The sequence below is a fragment of the Anabrus simplex genome, chromosome 1 (assembly GCF_040414725.1).
Source record: "Anabrus simplex isolate iqAnaSimp1 chromosome 1, ASM4041472v1, whole genome shotgun sequence".
Taxonomy (NCBI): Eukaryota; Metazoa; Arthropoda; class Insecta; order Orthoptera; family Tettigoniidae; genus Anabrus; species Anabrus simplex.
Window position 1 is genome coordinate 1,498,440,426 of NC_090265.1, and position 24,142 is coordinate 1,498,464,567.

The following is a 24,142-nucleotide window of genomic DNA, read 5'->3' on the forward strand; positions in this document are numbered from 1 at the left end:
TGATACCTACTGTATATGTAACGTCAGCTTCTTTCTCAATTCTAGCCAAAACTAATTATCATATACCGAGACAAAGGTACAGAAATCAGGTAAAAAAAGTGCCTAGCATTTCCTGGAGCAAATGTAGCATCAGATCACTCGCTGGTTGCAATGTGTGCCAGAGTAAAATTTAAAAGGCCTCTCAGAGGGAAGTAAGTTAAGAAATGGAATCTAACAGCACTTTGTGAAGAGAAGACTAAGAAGGCATTTGAACTGGCAACTGACAGGGAAATAATTCCAAATGAGACTAAATAACTGTGGACAATGACTAAGATTGCCATGTAAAAGGCTGCAAAAGAAGTCGTTGGATAAGCATGAAAGGTTACCCATAAGCCATGGATTACTGAAGAAGTACTTCAAAAAATGAATGAAAGGAGGTTCAAGAATGATACATCAGAATAGGGAACAAAGAGATATCGGGTAATGAATCGACAGATTACATAGAGAATTGAGAACAAAGTGGTGGAACTTGGAAGTGTCAAGAAATAGAGCAGCTTCAACAGGTGGTAAGATTAGATATAGCCTACAAACAAATCAAAGAACCCTCAAAGAAATAAAATGGATTTCACACAAAATTGATGAGGCATAAACACGACACAGTGTTACTGGATAAGAAAGAATTTTGGGAGAAGTATGTGGAAGATTTGAACAGTGTAAACTGTTCCATTTTCTTGGGTACCATCAGAACTCTGGGGAGGTGGGATAACCAGGGAAAAATTTGAAGATGCCCTTTAACACGAGCAGGACCATAAGATGCCAAGTGGTGAAAACATTCCTGCTGAGCTTACCAACAACAGTGGTGAGATGACTAAGGAGGGGATCTTTAAGCTCACTACAATTTATTTTAACAAGGTGATTGGCTAGAAATATTCTAGGCCTACTCTTCAATCATTGTACTGATCTAAAAGAATAGAAATCCTGTAGGATGTAAAGAATTCCAGACAATAAGAATAATCACTCGCATATCTAAGATCCTCCCGCACATTCTAAATTGGTAAGCTATACTGAACAGTATTTAGATGACACACAGTTTGGTTTCTGTGGAAATATGCCTATATGCAATGCAATTGTTACACTGCACTGTTTGGGGGAAAGGATGGTTAGTTGTGGCAGAGACCTGTATGTTTGCTTTACTGATTATGAGAGAGCATCATTTCCTGGCAATAGTTGTTCCCACTTCTTAAGGACGTTGAACACAGCATGTGATACATTTGACTTACAATTTATACAAACACCATGTACAGTTATCAGGTTTGGCAATAAAGTAACATCCCCAGTGAATACACACAAAGGAGTAAGAAAGGCTGCTTGCTCTCACCAGTGCTGTTTTAAGTCCTTGAGGAACGGAATGTTAACAAATCCCTAACTAACTAACACCTAACAACTAAAGTGGATTAAAGTCGCAAGAAGTCAGGTCACACTATCAAAAATGCTGTCACAGATAAAGAACATAAGGGAATATAGGATGAAAATTAACACTGGAGATGTTAAGCAGGAATCTATGTCCACTGCATATGAAAGTAGATGATAAGCCAATCCAATAAGTAGCTTGATTTTAATATCTCTACCAAAGCATAATGGAATATCTCCAATGAGCAGGAATCTAAAATCTAGGCGGCTATGGCAAAGCAAGTCTTTTGTGATTAACAGGCCCTGTTATGTCAAAGTACTTTGTTCCTCAGCTTCAGGAAAGGAATTTTGAAATCAAATATTTGATATGTTGCTTTGTACTGTGCCGAGACCTGGACACTAAACAAGAGGCATTGTGAACTTGGAAGCTTTTCGGGATATGGTGTTGGTGTAGAAAGCAGAGAATAAGAAGGGTAAAGAAGAAAACCAGTACTAATGTATTACACGATGTGCAAGAAAAGGGAAATTTGCTCCGCTAAATCAGGATGATACAATTTGCATGGATGGGTCACAGATTCAGGAGTTGATTATACACTGTATCAGCTTAAGCAGATACTCCTCACAGATTCTTCTAAAGAGGATCTCAAACATTAGTACATACTTGTATAATTTTATTATATGTGTCACATTATATTGTCCAGTCTTAGTACCACAGCACTCGGTCCACAACCGTAATATATTACCTGTTGATGATGATGCTTGTTGTTTAAAGGGGCCTAACATCGAGGTCATCGGCCCCTAATGGTACGAAATGGAAGAACAAAAATGTCAAATTCATCCACTGACCAAATAAAATAATAATGTCATGAAGAATGAATGGATGGACATGAACCCAACAAAAAAAGAAAAAAAAAGAAAAAGAAAAAGGAAACAAACAAAATACAGTGGATCAGACTCAAACAAAGATAATACATAATTGATTACTGACCAAGGGACCACTCATAAAGCACGATGATGCTTGATGTTTAAAGGGGTGCAAAATCCATGTCTAAGGCCCCACAGAATGGTACATGTCGCGAGTAAAGTAGAACCATGGTATTTGTCATGTTGGGGTACTAATCAAAAGTAGCAAAACTCACGGTGTTCCACACAAGACGCTACTACTCACAAGTATTGTACTTCGTACAGGTAACGCAGACCTATGGTGTTTCTCACACAATGGCACCACTCATAGCCAATGCAAACCAATGAGTTTCCTCACCTAGGTGTACTAGGCACGGATGCCGGTCCCACGGGCTCCGTGGTGTTCCTCACATAGTGGATACTAGTCAAAGGCAACGCAGACCCATAGTGTCGCTCATATAGTGGTACAACTCACAGGCTACACCCAGACCCACGGTGGTGCTCACATGGGTACGATGCACGGATACTGGAAACCCCTAGGCCAAGCTCATGAGTACTACTAAACACAAACCCATTTCGTACCGAACATAGTGGTACAACTCACAAGTACAGGCAACCCATGATGTTCCCCGCGTGATGGTACGAATCAAAAGTAGGTTCATGGTTCTAATTCAATCATCCCTTGGTCGCCCCTTTTAGTCGCCTCTCACGACAGGCAGGGGATACCATGGGTGTATTATTCGTGAGCCTCCCCCACCCACAGAGGGTGTGTGTTTGGTCCGCGAGAGGTATTTTATTTCCCTCAAGTCCGCCGCAAGCCGGTTAGGACCCCCCTATCCGCCACCTGGGACACGCCAAGTGGGAGTATCACCTCTCCCCCTGCTACGCTAACGTAGCAGGTTCGTGGAATATATTACCAGGACCTACTGAATTCTATCTGAAACACCATGTGTCTAAAATTTTACTCAAGTTAATCTACAACATAGAACATCTATACCCAGATTTTTCAACGTTTTTAGTGTACTTTGAATTATATATTGCTCACCTACGTCACTCGTAATATTTCACTTTCATTTGCAACATTCTGAGCAAAATAGCACTTTGCCTAATTCAACCACACATCATAGTGTTAATTACATATTCATAATGTTCTTACTGCTTAGAAATATGTTTTAGGATTTCATCAAATATTCTGTATTGATCATGTTTGTGGGTTACGGTAGTCACGTCCTAGTTCGTGAACTATGAGCAATGGCTGAGTGACCTAGTAAGTGGTCCTGAGAGTCGGGATACCAGTTGGTATGGAATGGGAGTGGGCATCTTGGACATATTCATTGAACCATGGGCAATGGCTGAGTGACCTAGTAAGTGGTCCTGAGAGTCGGGATACCAGTTGGTATGGAATGGGAGTGGGCATCTTGGACATATTCAGAGTCATGGCCCTCCTTGTGCTCAGGCGGCTAGGACTATACAATTCACCGGTGGTCCATAACCCGTTAGAGGAGAGATCCTCACTTGGACTATGTGCAAGTAGGGTAGCATCCTGCTTCATGAATTTACCGAGCTCAGAACATTTCAAGCAAGCCTCGAACCTATGGGAGTAGTGGAGTCCCACTCCCATTTGACAGGCGAGGGACTCCTTGGAAACAACTTGGCGAACGAAATGGAATTTGATGGGGAGCTATCAATATTAATGGGGCTTATGGAAGAAAGAAGGTAGAACTGGCTGAGTCAGCAAAGAGGATGCATCTGGATGTGCTAGGAGTAAGTGATATTCGGGTAAGAGGAGATAATGAGGAAGAGATAGGAGATTATAAAGTGCACTTGATGGGTGTTAGAAAGGGAAGGGCAGAGTCTGCGGTAGGGCTTTTTATCAGGAATACCATTGCACGCAACAAAGTTTCTGTTAGGCATGTAAATGAGCGAATGATGTGGGTAGATTGGTCAGTTGGAAGAATTAGGACAAGAATTGTGTCCGTATATTCACCATGTGAGGGTGCAGATGAGGATGAAGTTGACAAGTTTTATGAAGCATTGAGTGACATCCTGGTCAGGGTCAATGACAAGGATATAATAGTGCTAATGGGCGATTCCAATGCGAGAGTCGGGAATAGAACTGAAGGATACGAAAGGGTGATTGATAAATGTGGGGAAGATATGGAAGCTAATGGGAATGGGAATGAGAAGCGTTTGCTGGACTTCTGTGCTAGTATGGGTTTAGCTGTTACGAATACATTCTTCACGCATAAGGCTATTCACCGCTACACATATAATAGACTATATCTTAACAGATTTTGAATTCAGGAAATCTGTTAGGAATGTACGAGCTTTTCGCAGATTTTTCGATGATACAGACCACTATCTGATCTGTAGTGAACTAAGTATCTCTAGGCCTAGGGTAGAGAAAGTGAAATCTGTCTGCAAACGAATAAGGGTAGAAAATCTCCAGGACGAGGAAATTAGAAGTACATGGATTTGATTAGTGAGAAGTTTCGAACAGTAGACAGTAAGCAGGTTCGGGATATAGAAAGTGAATGGGTGGCATACAGGGATGCTGTAGTAGAAACAGCAAGGGAATGCCTAGGAACAACTGTGTGTAAAGATGGGAAAAGGCGAACATCTTGGTGGAATGATGAAGTGAGAGCAGCCTGTAAACGTAAAAAGAAGGCTTATCAGAAATGGCTCCAAACAATGGCCGAGGCAGGCAGAGATTAGTACGTAGATGAAAGAAACAGAGCAAAACAAATAGTTGTTGAATCCAAAACGAAGTCATGGGTAGATTTTGGTAATAACCTGGAAAGGCTAGGTCAAGCAGCAGGGAAACCTTTCTGGATAGTAATAAAGAATCTTAGGAAGGGAGGGAAAAAGGAAATGAACAGTGTTTTGAGTAATACAGATGAACTCATAATAGATCCCAGGGAATCACTGGAGAGGTGGAGGGAATATTTTGAACGTCTTGGTGGTGTTGCAAACAGCGAAGCTCATGGGGAGGAGGAAAATGATGTTGGTGAAATTATGCTTGAGGAAGTGGAATGGATTGTCATAAGGCAGCAGGAATAGATGAAATTAGACCTGAAATGGTGAAATATAGTGGGAAGTCAGGGATGAAATAGCTTCATAGAGTAGTAAAATTAGTGTGGAGTATTGGTAAGGTACCTTCAGATTGGACAAAAGCAGTAATTGCACCTATCTATAAGCAAGGGAACAGGAAGGATTGCAACAACTATCAAGGTATCTCATTGATTAGTATACCAGGCAAAGTATTCACTGGTATCTTGGAAGGGAGGGTGCGATCAGTCGTTGAGAGGAAATGGATGAAAACCAATGTGGTTTCAGACCACAGAGAGGCTGTCAGGATCAGATTTTCAGTATGCGCCAGGTAATTGAAAAATGCTACGAGAGGAATAGGCAGTTGTGTTTATGTTTCGTAGATCTAGACAAAGCATATGACAGGGTACCGAGGGAAAAGATGTTCACTATACTGGGGGACTATGGAATTACAAGTAGATTATTAAAATCAATCAAAGGCATTTATGTTGACAATAGGGCTTCAGTGAGAATTGATGGTAGAATGAGTTTTTGGTTCAGGGTACTTACAGGGGTTAGACAAGGCTGTAATCTTTCACCTTTGCTGTTCGTAGTTTACATGGATCATCTGCTGAAAGGTATAAAATGGCAGGGAGGGATTCAGTTAGATGGAAATGTAGTAAGCAGTTTGGTCTATGCCAAGCGATTCCAACTGAGGTGCTCCCATGGCCCCGGCAGCAGCCGCGGTGCTGTGCTATTGCACCGTTGAGGTGGTGGGGGAAGGAGGAGAAGTGACAGAGTCAGAACCACAGGTCGTCAAGTCAGCGTGCAGCTTATGAAAACAATATTATTTATGACAGTTCTGTGAACACATAAACACACAATTAATTCTGTACATACATTGCGTTTGCCTTAATGTATTTTAGCGTTTAAGTCGATTGCTGACATCGTTTTGCGGCAACTATTTTCCAATAATGGGTACAATCGATTTGGCAGTAGAAATTCCAAGTACAGAATCTTAAGTCCGCATCAGACAGAGAAGTCCTAGTTCTCCATTTATTTAAATTCAGAATTGAAAACATCTGTTTTTTGCAATTTTTCAGAGCAACAATAGCCCATAACGTGCTCGAACTGCGCCTTCTAAAGTACTGGGTTCAAGTATCTACGGGACAGGGAGATAAAATAATTAAAATAATTATCTTTGTGGGTTCTTTTTTTGCAATAGGTCTTATGGCGATGATGGGATAGGAAAAGGCTATGAATGGGAAGGAAGCGGCCGTAGCCTCAATTAAGGAACAGCTTCAGCATTTTCTTGCTTTGAAAATGGGAAACCACGGAAAATCATCTTCAGCGCTGCTGACAGTGGGGTTCGAACCCACTATCTCCCAGATGCAAGCTCACAGCTGAACGCCCCTAACCGCACCGCCAACTCGCCCAATTTTTTTTCTTAGCAGCACATCTAAGTCTAATTCTAAACAGTTCTTAATAATACAAAACCAAAAAGAAATCTCCTAAATTGCATGTAAAACGATTACGTATCACTGAAGAACTTAGCAATTCCGATTTTAACTTAGCAATTTGTTAGTTCTTGCTGCGCCAACAATGTTATCATAGGTGGAAACATGTTTATTGTGGTAGTGTCGTCGCACGGTTGAAGACTTTACGCTTAAAATGGCATGAAAAATTAAACACTGAGCTTTCCCTTCGGTATTGAGAACAAAATATGAATCCACCCATGAAGGATTAAACAACATGTTTAACGAAGGAGAAACAAACTGCTCCACTGTCTGTTCTATCGAATAGATTCTACTGAGAATGAAACACACACACCGAGAGAATGAGAATGAATGTACTGTCTTTTACGCACACATGCACCGACCACTACGCGGGGTAGGTGGGGAAGTCGGGGAACGGTGCTGCTGAGTGCAGCGCTGGTGCATCCCAGCACTAAGTGCTCGAGTTGGAAAGGCCTGGTCTATGCTGACGACTTGGTGTTAATGGCGGACTGTGCCGGAAGCCTGCAGTCTAATATCTTGGAACTTGAAAATAGGTGCGAATAGTATGGTATGAAAATTAGCCTCTCGAAGACTAAATTGATGTCAGTAGGTAAGAAATTCAACAGAAATGAATGTCAGATTGGTGATACAAAGCTAGAACAGGTCGATAATTTCAAGTATTTAGGTTGTGTGTTCTCCCAAGATGGTAATATACAGTAGTGAGATTGAATCAAGGTGTAGTAAAGCTAATGCAGTGAGCTCGCAGTTGCGATCAGCAGTATTCTGTAAGAAGGAAGTCAGCTTCCAGATGAAACTATCTTTACATCGGTCTGTTTTCAGACTAACTTTGCTTTACGGGAGCGCAAGCTGGGTGGACTCAGGATATCTTATTCATAAGTTAGAAGTAACAGACATGAAAGTAGCAAGAATGATTGCTGGTACAAACAGGTGGGAACAATGGCAGGAGGGTATTCGGAATGAGGAGATAAAGGCTAATTTAGGAATGAACTCGACGGATGAAGCTGTACGCATAAACTGGCTTCGGTAGTGGGGTCATGTAAGGCAAATGGAGGAGGATAGGTTACCTAGGAGGATAATGGACTCTGCTATGCAGAGTAAGATAAGTAGAGGGAGACCAAGACGACGATGGTTAGGCTCAGTTTCGAACGATTTAAGGATAAGAGGTATAGTACTAAATGAGGCCACAACACTAGTTGCAAATCGAGGATTGTGGCAACGTATAGTAAATTCTCACAGGCTTGCAGACTGAACGCTGAACGGCATAACAGTCTACAATGATAATGTATGTATGTATGTATGTATGTATGTATGTATGTATGTATGTATGTATGTATGTATGTATGTATGTATGTATGTATGCTGTATTGTTTAAATATGGCTGATGATGATCCCGAGTAGGGTTGAAACTAGTCCCATGTAATGTAAATACATGCATTGTAAATATAATTATGTACTGAACAGGTGGAAAACTTTTCTGTTTATAATTTATATGTAACCTCAGTTCAATACGGACCAACAACATGAAGTTCATAACCCTTGATCAGGATTCACAAGCCGACGTAGACAGAAGTGTACAACTAAGGTTTTCGCCGCTGAAAACTGAAAATTATGTTGTAGAGCCCATCTGTCGACTCGGTTAATAGCTTGCTGTAGCTGTCTCTCAGCAAACGCCACCCTTCCGGAACTGTAATGTAGAGCCAAGTCGTCTACATACAGCGAGGAACGACTGCGGGTCCAGCAGCGGCAACTACGCTGTTGATGGCGATTGCGAACAGCATGACACTCAGTACAGATCCCTGAAGTACTCCATTTTCCTGAACATAATATTGAGAAAATGCATTCCCTACTTGGACTCGAAAGAGCCGGAGGGACATGAAGTTCTCAATCAATGTTGGCAAATTTCCCCAAAATCCCCACTGGTGTAGATTGGAGAGAATTCCACATCGTCAGGTAGTCAGCTTTCTCCAGGTCAAAAAAACACGGCGACTAATTGTTCCTTCTGGAGAAAGGCCTCCAGAATGGTGCTCTGCAGTCTCACCAGATGTCCAGCGGCAGACCGATGAGAGCAGAAACCACACTGGTAGTTAAACAAGAGACCTTCCTCTTCCATGGCCCACAGAAGATGCCAGTTAACCATCCTTTCAAACAGCTGACAAAGGCCATTTGTAAGGCATATTGGCCTATAACTATCCAGGAGTTTTGGATCTTTACCTGGCCTGGGAATTGGTATCACAATTCCCTCATGCCACTGAGATGGAAACACTCCCTCACACCATATTCTGTTAAATAGGGTGAGGATATCCTTCAGACCCCTGTCACTCAAATGCTTAAGCATTTGATTATGGATTTTGTCTGGTCCAGAAGCTGTATCTCTGCATAGCGCGAAACTCCCACTCCATGAAAGGCACGTGGTAGAGATGTGAAGTACTAGAGGCAAAAGAGAGATGGTGTACCTCTGCTTCGCACTTAACGGGTAGAAATGCAGGGTCGTATCTCCCAGAGCTGGACATATCTGCGAAATGTGACGTGATGTGGTCTGCAATGACTGAAAGAATCGTAACAATATGTCCATTAATGGAGATAACGGGGACTGAGGGCATATTCTGTACTCCGACAGTACAGCGGAGTTTTATCCACACTTGTGATGACGGAGTATGTGCCATCATGGAAGACACATTCTTTTCTCACGTAGCTTTCTTACTTTCTCGAATAAAAAAACGGGCCTTCGCGCGCAGACGCTTAAATGTGATATGATTGGCCATCGTAGGATTCTGACGATAGTGCTTCAAAGCCTGTCGGCGATCACGTATGGCTGCTGCAGTTTTGTCCGTCCACCATGGGACCTGCTTCCGGCGATGAATACCGGACGAGGAAGGAATTGTTTCCTCTGAAGCAGCCAAAATTCCAGTAGTAATGGAAGAAACGTGGTCGTCAAGAGACTCCACCACATCATCGGCCATCACTGCGCATTTGCAAAATTCTGGCCAATTTGCCCGCCAAAGTAACCAGCGCTTGGGTACTTTAGACTGTCTTTGATTCAAGATAGATAGAATTATCGGGAAGTTATCACTATCACAGAGGTCGTCGTGTACTTGCCACCGTAGCAGGGGAACTAGCGCACTGCTGCACAAAGTGACATCCAGGTGTGAGAATATGCCATGTGCGCTGCTGAAATGTATCGGTTCCCCTGTATTAAGCACGCAAAGATCAAACAGGTTTATCAATCGCCCGAGCATCCTCCCCCTACCACAGGAAGACAGAGAACCTCAACATGTGTGACAGACGTTCACGTCTCCCAGCATGAGGGAAGGAGGAGGTAACTGAGCGATCAAATCTTGTACTGCACACATTTCAATGTCGTAGTCCGGTGGAATGTACACGTTGCACACCATTGTCATTACTGGCAATGGACTGGAAACTGCAACTGCATCTAGCTGAGTACGGAGTGGAAGTTCGTCGCTAAAGATGTCGGAGCGAACTAGGGTACAAAGGCCCCCAGTAGCCGCGCCATCCACAGCTACTCTGTCTTTAGAATAAAGATGATATCCTCTCATGGCCGTGTTGTGTCCGGGTCTCAAACGAGATTCCTGTAGACAGACTATGGAGGCCGCATAGATGGATATAAATTGACATAACTCAGCTAGGCGACAGTGATGACTACTGCAGTTCCACTGTAATAATGTCACTGTGTGGATTGGTAGTGTTGCAAAATTAGGACAATTGCTTGCCCTTCTTTCGGTCAGCTATCTGCCAGTTTCCGCCGTTCTTGTCAGTATTGTCGTCATTGTCCACGATAATGAGTGGTTCAGTCTCCTTAGTTTCCTTAGAAGAGGAAGACGCGGTGGCTGGCCACTTCGCAGACGGTGATCTCATTGATCGCGAGCAGTGGACCTTCTTCCTGGGAGAGCTTCGTTCCCCAGAAAGTGATCAAGTAGAGGGACATCGTGTTCCCTAACTCCTGCCCACCATTTCCGAACACTTTAGAGGAGAGCTGGCAGATGACTTGCCAGGCTTTTTTGGGGATCCCGGGACCCCCAGTCTTGTTGGAGAAGGTTCTTCTTCCAACGTGTAGGGGAGCGTTTAAGCTTCCCTTTCTCCTCCTTTTTCGGGCCAGTTGAAGGATGGCTGGAAGGTGATTTTCCAGCCTTTGTTGAGGAAGTCTTTTCCCCGCCCTTGTGAGGGAGGACTTCCCAGCCGAATGTGTCTGGGAAGAGTTCTTCCCGGACGTCTTCAGTAATGACGTGCTTGCTGACGTTTGAACCTGCGGTTTGATGATTACTTGCTGGGAACTTTATGTTTGCGGAGTTGATGGTGGGACAGATGGTACACGGGAGATATGCGTACACTGGCGGCCTTCTCTGCAAAGGAGTCAGAGAATTCTGGAGGAGCCATTGATTTATACTTCTTCCGTGCCTCTGGATAAGAAAGTTTATCCAGAGTCTTAACCTCCTGGATCTTTTTCTTCTGTTTAAATGTAGGGCATTCTTTGGACCAAGGGGTGTGCACCCCAGTGCAGTTAACACACACTGGTGGTGGTATTTATCTCTGCAAAGGAGACGGAGCACCTCATAGCAAAAGGGAAATATGGCCAAAAAGTAAGTGTGTACATGGATACCTTAATATGTTCCAGCATTTTCTCAAGATTGAAAGTTAAGATGTAAGCCCCCATGTCGTAGAGGTTGTGACCAACACGCCTCTTACGACGTTTAACGTCTGACACACCTCTAAGAGCAAGGCCCCGGATAAAGTCATCATCGGAGGCCTTAATCAAGACCCTATGAAAGATAACTCCTTTGCAGGAGTTAAGGGAGTTGCGGCTCTCAATCTTAACCTCTCAAGCTGGGAGCATGTGAATGTCACGCGCGCGGTAGTCATATCTATCGGCGGATGCATGTGACATTCACGCTGAGCGCATCACTTGTTCCAAAACATTGTTCCAAAACAGTCTCGTTTTGCCATCCCTTGACATTTCTCTGTACTACACGACATATGAAACCTTGAGACTCGGTTCTCCCCCCTTATGTGTTTTCTTTAGCCTAGAACTGTAACTTTGTAATAAAATACGTCTTGGTTTCACGTTGCCAACTGCTGTGGTTTAGGTGAAAGCATGGCAGGTCCGAGTACATCGTATAATCTCACATCTGAACAAATTGTAGAATGTTTAGATGAACCAAGTGATAGTGATATTATAGTATTTAATAATGGTAGTGAGTTTGACAGTGATGAAAGCGATCAAGATTTTTTGCCAGAAAAAAGCTGTGAAATAACGATATAAGTGTACACTGTGATGACGATAGTGATGGTGAAAATGAAAGTGTCTTGCCAGTGAAGCGTCTATGTACACAAGAAGACTGGAAATGGGACAAAGTGGATGATTCATACACCCCACAAAAAATTCCTTTTACTGAAACAGTAATGTAAACCAGGTACAATGCGTTTCAGAAGCATATAAACTAGGTACAATGCGTTTCAGAAACATTTAAACTATTTTTCGATAATGATATATTGTGTATAATTAAGGACGAGATAAATCGCTATGAAAATGACTTTTTGAATTCTAAGAAAGATGAGTTCATGACTGGAAAAACATGGATATTGATGAATTGTATGCAAAAAAACTGGAAAGCGGAAGGAAACACCATTCTGGTGAGAGGTATGCGAAGTTGGGCTCTGCGCAGATGGGTGTTTCAAAGTTAATCACACTGAAGCCAACTTTTAGGCGAGTTAAAATTCTTTTTTAAATATTTTTGTAATAATAATAATAATAATAATAATAATAATAATAATAATAATAATAATAATAATGTTATTTGCTTTACGTCCCACTAACTACTTTTTAAGGTCTTCGGAGACGCCGAGGTGCCAGAATTTAGTCCCGCAGGAGTTCTTTAACGTGCCAGTAAATCTACCGACACGGGGCTGTCGTATTTGAGCACCTTCAAATACCACCGGACTGAGCCAGGATCGAACCTGCCAAGTTGGGGTTAAAAGGCCAGCTCCTTAACCGTCTGAGCCACTCAGCCCGGCTAATATTTTTGTTACGAAGTGTCTATTGTGGTATGTATCTCCTCAAAATTTGGGTAATTGTATACAAACGTTGTTGAGTTATAAATGTTTATCTGAAGTACTGTAACATAGCTGCTACTTGGCCATTTAAATTACCGCCAGTAGGCTCCGGCGAGAGAAGTTTATTCCTGGCTCGAGGGGTTAACTGGCACTGGTCTGAACATTGTGGCTTCCAATAACTTCTTACTCTGCATGAGCGTACTAGTCTTAACGAGTACGCTACCATACCGCAATTTCCTCACTTCAACTACTTCACCAAAAGAACTTCGACAGCATTGCTTATTAGGAACGGGTTCTCTTGAAGAAAGCTCTGTCCATCGATTCTGGTCGCAACTAGAAATCGTGGCAGACGCTCTTCAGAAACTTCCTTACTAGACAGGTTAACACGATTGAAACACTTGCATTTCCTAACTGAACAATTAAAGGCCGCAGTTTTAAGGCCACCAGCCTTCGATGAATCAAAACCAAACTCTAAAACCATGCATAGTGCCATGAGTACCCAGGACATAAAAATTCAACCTTCGGCAGAGACCTGACGTACTAAAGACAAGGCTATATACTACAGAGGGCGCCCGGTATGTGGAGGGAGCAGGCTAAGAACTACTCTCCCAGAAGCCATGCATCACCTCGCCACGACCCGAAACTTGCGGTTGGGGGAGATAAAACCTCCGTACTAACCTAATCTACCCAAGGCAGAGAGGGTGGCTAGAAGAAGCTGAGAACAGAAGGGCAGAAATAGTTATGAAAAACAAAGAGCACAGACACCTCTCAGGCAACTCGGGGGACACCTTGTTAGTCCGGCCCTACACCGAGGCCAATCCAGCATGAGTAACCCTGAGCTGGCACAGCCCTCGGGATCAACAAGCACACAGCCCCCACACGGACGTCAAGGTCTTCGTGTCCCTAGAGGGGTGTTAAGAGGATGTCAGCTTCTTAGTATGTAATAGCATTTCTACCTCTTACTCGGAGGCCTTGGGTTACTTCTGTTATTCATAATTAATATGCTAAAAGTGTTGTTGTTGTTGTCGTTTGAGTCATCAGTCCATAGACTGGTTTGATGCAGCTCTCCATGCCACCCTATCCTGTGCTAATCTTTTCATTTCTACGTAACTATTGCATCCTACACCTGCTCTAATCTGCCTGTCATATTCATACCTTGGTCTACCCCTACCGTTCTTACACCTACACTTCCTTCAAAAACCAAAAGTCCTGGGTGTCTTAAGAAGTGTCCTATCATTCTATCTCTTCTTCTCATCAAATTTAGCCAAATCGATCTCCTCTCGCCAATTCGATTCAGTATCTCTTCATTCGTGATCCGATCTATCCATCCGACCTTCAGCATTCTTCTGTAACACCACATTTCAAAAGCTTCTATTCTCTTTCTTTCTAAGCTACTTATCGTCCATGTTTCACTTCCATACAATGCCACGCTCCACACAAAAGTCTTCTAAAATATCTTTCTAATTCCTGTATCAATGTTTGAAGAGGGCAAATTTTTCTTACAAAAGTTCTTCCTTGCTTGTGCTAATCTGCATTTTATGTCCTCCTTACTTCTGCCATCGTTAGTTATTTTACTACCCAAGTAACAATATTCATTTACTTCCTTTACGACTTCATTTCCTTGGAAGGATACCATCCAACGTAGCATTATAGAAAGAAACCTGGACTGGGACACAGTGTTGGAGGAGGAGTGGTGGAAAGACCGAAGAAAAAGGAGAGGAACCATATTTGCCCCTACCCGGCTACAGCTGGATAAAGGGAAATGATGATGATGATGATGATGATGATGATGAAGGCTTCATTTCCTAATTTAATATTTCCTGCATCACCTGCCTTCATGTGACTGCACTCCGTTACTTTTGTTTTGGACTTATTTATTTTCATCTTGTACTCCTTACCCAAGACGTCATCCATACCATTTAGCAGCTTCTTGAGATCTTCTGCAGTCTCAGATAAAATAACAATATCATCGGCAAATTTCAAGGTCTTGATTTCCTCTCCTTGGATTGTGATTCCCTTTCCAAATTTCTCTTTGATTTCCTTCACTGCCTGTTCTATGTAAACAATGAAAAGGAGGGGGGGACAAACTGCAGCTTTGCCTTCTGTATTACTGCTTCTTTTTCAAAGCCCTCGATTCTTATTACTGCAGACTGATTTTTACACAGATTGTAGATAATTCTTTGTTCTTGGTATCTGATCCCAGTCACCTTCAGAATCTTAAATAGCTTGGTCCAATCAACATTATCGAATGCCTTTTCTAAATCTACGAATGCCATGTACGTGGGCTTGTCCTTCTTGGTTTGATCCTCTAAGATCAGACATAAAGTCAAGATTGCTTCACGTGTCCCTGCATTTCTTCTGCAGCCAAATTGATCTCCCAACTCAGCTTCAACTTGCCTTTCCATTCTTCTGTAAATAATACGTGTTAACATTTTGCAGGCATGAGATACTAAACTAATGGTGCGGTAGTTTTTACACCTGTCAACACCGGCTTTCTTGGGAATAGGTATAACAACATTCTGCCGAAAATCGGATGGGACTTCTCCTGCCTCATACATCTTACACACTAAATGGAATGACCTTGCCATGCTGGTTTCTCCTAAGGAAGTCCGTAATTCAGAGGGAATGTCATCAATTCAAGGTGCTTTGTTCCTATTGAGGTCACTCACAGCTCTGTCAAACTCTGACCTCAAACTTAGGTCTCCCATTTCATCAGCATCAACAGCCTCTTCTTGTTCCAGAACCAAATTATCTACATCTTTACCTTGATACAACTGTTGGATATGTTTCTGCCATCTTTCTGCTTTGTGTTCTTTCCCTAGAAGTGGCTTTCCATCTGAGCTCTTAATATTCAAACACCTAGAATTCCTTTCTCCAAAGGTTTCCTTGATTTTCCTGTATGCAGCATCTACCTTTCCTAGAACCATACAACCTTCGACATCCTTGCACTTCTCCTTCAGCCATTCTTCCTTAGCTACCTTTCTGCCCTCTTTATTTCTAGCATTCTTGTATTTTCATCATTCATCAATCAGGTCTAGTATCATCTGATTTATCCACTGATTCTTAGTTGATCTTTTCTTTCTTCCTAACATTTCTTCAGCAGCCCAACTGACTTCATTTTTCATGACTATCCACTCTTCCTCTATTGTATTTCCTTCAGCCTTTTTAGTCTTGTGTAACATGTTCCTTGAAACAATCCCTCACACTCTTTACTTTCAACTTGTCTAGATCCCATCTTTTTGCATTCTTTCCTTTCTTTAATTTCTTCACTTTCAGATGACATTTCATGACCAACAAGTTGTGGACAGAGTCCACGTCTGCTCCTGGGAAAGTTTTGCAATCCAACACCTGGTTTCTGAATCTTTGCCTAATCATAATGAAGTCTATTTGATACCTTCCAGTGTCTCCAGGTCTCCTCCACGTATACAGCCGTCATTTGTGGTGTTTGAACCAAGTATTGTCCATTTCATGACCGTATCGATGTTTAATCAAGAAGTAAGTATAAATAACCACCTAATCGATACTTTATTAATGCCTCAGGCAAAATTGAATAAAATTAAAACTTATTACAAGTTGTCCATTTCATGACCGTATCGATGTTTAATCAAGAAGTAAGTATAAATAACCACCTAATCGATACTTTATTAATGCCTTGTATTTTCATCATTCATCAATCAGGTCTAGTATCATCTGATTTATCCACTGATTCTTAGTTGATCTTTTCTTTCTTCCTAACATTTCTTCAGCAGCCCAACTGACTTCATTTTTCATGACTATCCACTCTTCCAATAAACAACTGTTTTAATTTTATTCAATTTTGCCTGAGGCATTAATAAAGTATCGATTAGGTGGTTATTTATACTTACTTCTTGATTAAACATCGATACGGTCATGAAATGGACAACTTGTAATAAGTTTTAATTTTATTCAATTTTGCCTGAGGCATTAATAAAGTATCGATTAGGTGGTTATTTATACTTACTTCTTGAACCAAGTATTGGCAAGGACTAAATTATGATCAGTGCAGAATTCAACCAGCCGTCTTCCTCTTTTGTTCCTTTGTCCCAATCCGAATTCTCCTACTGTATTACCTTCTCTTCCTTGGCCTACCACTGCATTCCAGTCTCCCATCACAATTAGATTCTCGTCACCATTTACATATTGTATTAAATCTTCTATCTCTTAATCTTTCGACTTCCTCATCATCCGCTCAGCTAGTAGGCATATAGACCTGCACTACTGTGGTGGGCATTGGTTTGGTGTCTATCTTGACGACAATAATTCTTTCACTATGCTGGTTGTAGTAGCTTACTTGCTGCCCTATTTTCTTATTCATTATTAAACCAACTCCTGCATTTCCCCTGTTTGATTTTGTGTTGATAATTTGGTAGTCGCCTGACCAAAAATCCTGTTCTTCCTGCCAACGTACAGTACTTCACTTATACCAACTACATCTAACTTTAGTCTATCCATCTCCCTTTGCAGATTCTCTAATCTACCACAACGATTAAACTTCTAACATTCCACGCTCCGACTCGCAGGATGTCAGCATCCATCTTCCTGAAGATCACCCCCTCTCGTGTAGTCCCCACCCGGAGATCCGAATGGGGGACTGGTTTACCTCCGGAATATTTTACTCGGGAGGAAGCCATCATCAGCACATCATTTTACAAAGAGAGCTGCATGTCCTCGGAAGTTAGTTACGGCTGTAGTTTCCCCGTTGCTTTCAGCCGTGTAGAACTATCAACACAGCTAAGCCATTCTGAGTATTATTACAAGGCCATATCAGTCAATCATCTAGGCTGCCGCCCTTGCAACTTCCGAAAGGCTGCTACCCACCTTTCGATGAACCATTCGTTAGTCTGGTCTCTCAACAGATACCCATCCAATATGGTTGCAGCTGCGGCTCGGCTATCTGCTTCATTGGGACGCGCAAGTCTCCCCACCGTGGCAAGGTCACATGGTTCGCAGGGTATAAGTACAATCTAAATAATATTGGTTCCGATTTTGCTGTTGCTTCACATAAAGAGCTTGGGGCACTGCTAACATCAGTCCCATTTACTGTATTTTTATTCACTGAAAGAGAAGGCTATAGGATAGTTTAAAACTGTGTAACAAAATCAGACAGATTAGCTCAGAAAGCAGAGTGCTGTCTTTCAAGCTCAAGTTGGCAGGCTCGATCCCAGCTCAGTTTGGCAGTATTTCAAGGTGCGCAAATATATCACCCTCATGTCAATAGGTTTACCAGCATGAAAAAGAATTTCCAAAGGACAAAATTTGGGCACCTCAGTATTTCCAACAACTATATTAGTAGTACATGGTACGTAAATTATTTAAAGAAACTTGTACGGCATATAATGCAAGGCATACAGTTTAGTAAATGCTGTCAATTTTTAGATGGTAAGAAGTATTAGAAACTTAAAGCACAGTGAACATCAAACAATACTACCTTTGATAAGACAATTTCTAACTTGGATCCCAAAATCACATGTCAAACCCAGCAGAGTTAGTCAAATTTCTGAAGAACAGAAAAGTCCGTTTGGCACTCCATGTCATATATCGGCATGAAAAAGATCTCTGGTGACATATATGATGTTTACCTGACAAAATTAATTACCCAAAATTAGCCATTAGTCACCCAAAGGAGTTACAATTTCTCTGCCATCGGGTAGAGAACAATAGAAGATCAAAATTCACACACAGGCAGTCTAAATGGAATCAATCACAATGCCTGCATATGGAAGCTGAGGCTGCTCCTCCTTGTTTCAAGCAGTTATGAACCACACCATTCAAACTGTTTTATTCCCCAAGCTTAATATTTCCTCAGTAGTGGCACATTCATTCTCGACATTGTTACTTCCTTTTGTCAATACAATTTGTTACAATTATTATCATATTCAAATTGAAGAGTTTAAAATTATTTCATATTTTAACACTATACTAGCAGCCAATGTTGTATTATCAGATGAAGCAGAAAAAAAGTATTTTCCTTCCAATGGACAATGTTAAGAGGATATTTTAGCAGGCTTATTAGTTTCTTTGAGTAAAATGTTGGACATTCATTATATTTATTATTATTATTGTACTGGAAGGTATACCCAGCCCGTACATTTAAATGAAGCGCCTTGGAGAACACTATCTACTATCTAAAATTCACAACAATTAATACAAGAAGTTTTGACATTTCCTATAGATGTCTCTACTACAAGTTTATGTTATGCCCTCTGGTGTGAAGATTGACTACTAAAATTATGAAGTAATTTTGTATTCCAAGGTTGAGTAAACTAAGTTGATTATTCTTTGTTTTTGGTGTGTTAAAGTTTATAACACTTATATCTCTTCCTGCCAGCTTAGGATGATGGCCAATAGAAAATTTCGTATATTTATTCTTCAGGCAATCAAACTTTGTCTAGTATTTATTTAATTACCCACTCAAAACTAAGGGTGTGTTGGACCTTAGAACAAAGTTTTCTGGAACTCTCCTCCCAGGTATAAAAGCTGGCACATTTTGGACCAGATGGTCTTATTCATCGCTCCAGTCTAGTGTATGTGTTTGTGGAGGGAGGTGGAGGTGCTTCGTCCATCGTCGAGTAGTCCATCAGCTCAAGGTAATGGCAGTCCCGATTTAACTAAATGATAGTCTTTGAAAGCTAGCTCGAGGGGAAGGTTTCCAATTTTTAATCATGTAATTTTAATTTTCAAAAATGTAAATTTAAACTTCTAATGTAAATTTCAAACAAGCCACAGGAACTGTAATCAGGAAATAGAGAGCGAGTGACCCTCTTGTGTTCCCTATCAACTTAATTTTGAGGTGACTATGATTTTGTAGCCCTTTTCACTTTGTAATCTTTGTAACCCAAATAGGGTTTTATACTTCAATTTTCAAGGAGCGCAAGTGCCCACCTCCTCACCTCTTTGATTTTTGGGCCTGTAACTTTAACCTGTTGTTTTTCACAAAGGCCTAGTAGAATGGGTATTCGATACCCTGTGAAATACTGTTTCATTCCTTTTATGTAAAGATGTTAGACTGTTGAGCATATTGCATGAATTTGTAAAATGTAGATTGTGCCTTTGATAGGGCTGGAAATTCCTGGAAATGGATGCCTAAGTATCAATTTTATAGAGCAATGTAATGGTGCCTTTGGAAAGCTGTAATGTCACAAGGTTCGGGGAGTAGTCTCCTAGATAAACTTGTAGAACAAAGATGCTCTCACTATGGTGTACAAGAAATTGGGAGATCCGTCTCCTTGATTATGGAGTGAATGGAGCAGTAGTGCTCAAGTCACATTTGTAAATTGGGAGCTTTAAGCTGAGATTGTTAATAGGCAATTTGTTGATTATTCTGATTTTTCCTACATTGTACCTAAACTAACGATCCCACCGAGCTCGATAGCTACAGTCGCTTAAGTGCGGCCAGTATCCAGTATTCGGGAGATAGTAGGTTCGAACCCCACTGTCGGCAGCCCTGAAAATGGTTTTCCGTGGTTTCCCATCTTCACACCAGGCAAATACTGGGGCTGTACTTTAATTAAGGCCACGGCCGCTTCCTTCCCACTCCTAGCCCTTTCTTGTCCCATCGTGGCCATAAGACCTATCTGTGTCGGTGCGACGTAAAGCAAAAAACACTAACGATCTAGTTCTGTACTTGAAAGCTCCAAATTGTTTGTTCAAATTTAATATCTGAAAAGAAACCAAAAAATAGCAGATAAAGAAATATAGCTCTAATTTTAAAGTTTTAAATTAATCTTCTAATTGTCTTATATTGACCCTTTCATGCCCATACCTTCTTTCACCTCTTCACTCCATGAAAACACGGTAGCAATTATTATTATTAGCCTATTATTATTATTTGACATTTCCATCACCACAAAATTTTTGGTTCAGACCCATTTTTCAGACTCTAAAGTCCATTATCAGTGATTTAAAGTTATTTAAAGTTAATCCACTTAGGTGTGTCATAGAGATAAAATGCGGCCAAGATGAAATAAACTGTAAAATAAATAAAAGAAATGAATGGCGGAGACTAAGAATCAAATGGCTGACTTAAACATTCGTATTATGATGTAACACAAGAGAAGGGCTGGCTATGTCACTTAAGTTTCAAGCTGGAGTGTGCTAGTAGCATGTGATATTACATCATGTCAAGGCTGAAACCAATATTCTGTATTACTAATAGCGGTTTTATTAAAAACTCTTTATCAAGTTCTTTCTTCTTCGCCAGTAATATTTCACTCTTTTCAAGGGTATTTAATTCTAAACCGCAAATAGTCCGGCCCCGCGGTGTAGGGGCCAACATGACCGCCTGTCACCCGGTGGCCCCGGGTTCGATTCCTAGCTGGGTCAGGGTTTTTTCAATTATTAATATCCCTGGCCTGGGGACTGGGTTTTTGTGTCATCCTTAACATTCCTTTCCTCACATTTAACACTCTACACTTCCGCAATTACACTCACATGCAGGTTCCTATCATATGGTGAAAGTAGTGGCACGAACAAATATCATTAAAAAAAAATTATATATTTTTTTAAAAACAACGTAGATACCTTTAAAAATCAACGTAATTTTATTTTTTTTTACCTTAAAAATAATGACTGTTATTGCAAACATGTTCTGCAATATCTGTTGCAGCTGTTGTATAGTATAGCCTTAAAGTGTTCTTGGTATCTTTGTATTAGTGTTGTAATGTGATTAAGCCTAGTCTCATTACACTCCCACCTTATTTATTATTTTTGAGTTGCTTTTAAGCATAATTTGAAATTCATGTCACCATTTAATTATTTAATTAACTAAATATTCACCTAATGACATTTTGTAGCTTTCCCAATGATATTGTAATTAGCGATACATGCGAGAGTTAACTTGGTTATTTAAGTCCCTACTGATCGCTCTTGCGTCATACAATTTATTTTCTTTACTGTACGCTGGTGCGCTCTGCTGTTGGTCATAGTACAATCATGGCTGGGAGTTATGTGACATATTATTGTGGAGAATGTAATAATTAGTCGACCGCCACTTGAGACTGGCTCATCTTACGAGCAAGATGTCTCGTTATCTTGTCGAGGGGGAAGTTTCCATAATGAAGAGAATGACGGAATGGGCAACTAATTTTGACCCTGGATAGGAGGACAGTTGTACGATCTGTGTATCAGGTCAGCAGTTCAAGCGTTTCTTAAATATTTTGGTGTTTATTTATTACATCAAGTTCACGATGCATTCTGGAGGTAATACATGTTTATCTAATTACTAGTTCACTGGCTATCTTCGAGGCCTACTACGTACTCAGAAAGTGATCATTTCCTTTTTTAAAAATGTTGTTAATGACAGCATTTTCAAATTCCTCGAGTATGAACATTTTTTGATGTGCATAATCTCCTAGAACTTGGTGAAGAACGGCAATACCGGGTTGCAAGGGATGCCGTAGCCTTCAATCAAACCCTCTTCACATTTATTCTAATTGCTTTATTATAGTCCCTGATTTAATTGTGTTGTCCAAATGATTCTCTATTATCGTTATTTTAGGGGAGGTTCATTGGACTTTCTATCCATATGTATTGTGGGTAACACTACGAACATTATTCACATGATGTAGCCTGACGATGTGTTTACATGACATTATTTATGTCATTCCAATTTATTATTTATTAGTCTTTTATTCTTTCTAATGACCTTTTAGCTTTTACTTACATTATTAGGTGTTATTTGAGTATGAGTGTACTCAAATGTCATTCTCATTTATTATGCAGAATTAGGAATTATTTTCAAACTTATTTTTTTATTTGAGTGTAGTGTGAGAGAAAATAGTATTCCCTTTAACTTTTAGTTGCTTATCCTTTTTCCTAATGATGTATCCCTAGTTATCCATGGCTTTAAGTAGTATATGTTGTACTGATTTGAAGGATGGGTTATCCGCGAAGTTTGTTTCCTAGTGTATTCTCAGTTTAACCGATTCTAGGAATATTAAATTTTATTTCTGATGATATAAAATACTTTTTTACTAATATAAATCAAGTAAGTTAAAGACCACTTCTGGTTACTTACATATTACTTCAGGTTTATTTATCTTTACGTTGATTTACCATCAGCGGATTTATATTAGTGTCTCGGTGTGGTAATTAGCGAAACGTTTTCATTCGGTTAATTAAGTAGTTCTCATCTTTGACACAGATAGTTTCATTACCTTGTAGTGCTGAGAACTGTATCTGTTGGCCTTCTTATTCATCAGTAATTTACTTCCCAATCTGATTTAATTAACAACAGTGTGCTCTTCAAATTCCCATTTGGGGAAGGTAACTGAATATCGTACTCTAAAATGATTTTGATATTACTTGATGTCACTATGAAAGTATGATGAGATGTTGATTTCCAAAGGGAACCTGAAATATTTGTCCCAAATGAATAAATTAATAATATATATATAAATGATCCGTCATTGGACATTATAAATTTTCCAGCTAACTCATTCCTGGTTGCCAGCGTTTCGCCCCAGTGTGCTAAGTTGGGCTCATCAGTTGGCAAATAGCACACCCACCAAGACGCATGGCTAGTGCATACCGTGGAGGCCACTGCGTACGTCACTTGGAGCTACCGGCAGTGCCAATGCACTATGAGAGACTTTGTCACAATACCAAAAATTGATGCCTGCCTGGCCATCAGATGAGATGTTGATTCCCAAAGGGAACCTGAAATATTTGTCCTGAATGAGTAAATTTATAATACCAATATAAATGATCCGTTATTAGATATTATGAACTTTCCAGCTAACTAATTCCTGGTTGCTCTTGTGCTGTATATGAAAGACCAAAGTGAGAAGATGACACTCCCATAAATGCAGATCTGTGGTGACTGATTGGTTTGATCAAGCACAAGAGATTTGTTGCAGAGGCAAACCAGTCACAAGACTGAGCCACCAGACAACGATGACACCAAGATAGGCAGGGCATCAACACAGCTTATTAACACGTTCACTGCGTATTAGCAGAGTGTGACATACCCGCCAACCTGAGCAAAATATTTGTGTGGGACTCTTTAAAAGTTGTAATTATCGAAGTTTTGTACGTTGGTAAGACGAGTTCTATCGAACTCGTGGATTTATCCCACTCACGTGCCTGGTGCATGACCCGCATGGTGGTTGAAATCGAGAAGTAATACTGGTCACCAGACGGATCACGCGCCATGCGCGTTGGTGGATTACTGTGCATTATTTACCGCGGATAGCAAACAAATGCTTTTTTGCTAGTTGCTT

At 40.8% G+C, this 24,142-nt stretch overlaps 1 protein-coding gene across 3 annotated transcripts in view; it reads right to left on the reverse strand.

Moving 5' to 3' along the window:
• LOC136858445 (titin homolog) overlaps positions 1-24,142 on the reverse strand; it is a 415,865-nt gene that overhangs the window by 84,359 nt on the left and 307,364 nt on the right. The window lies entirely within an intron of this gene.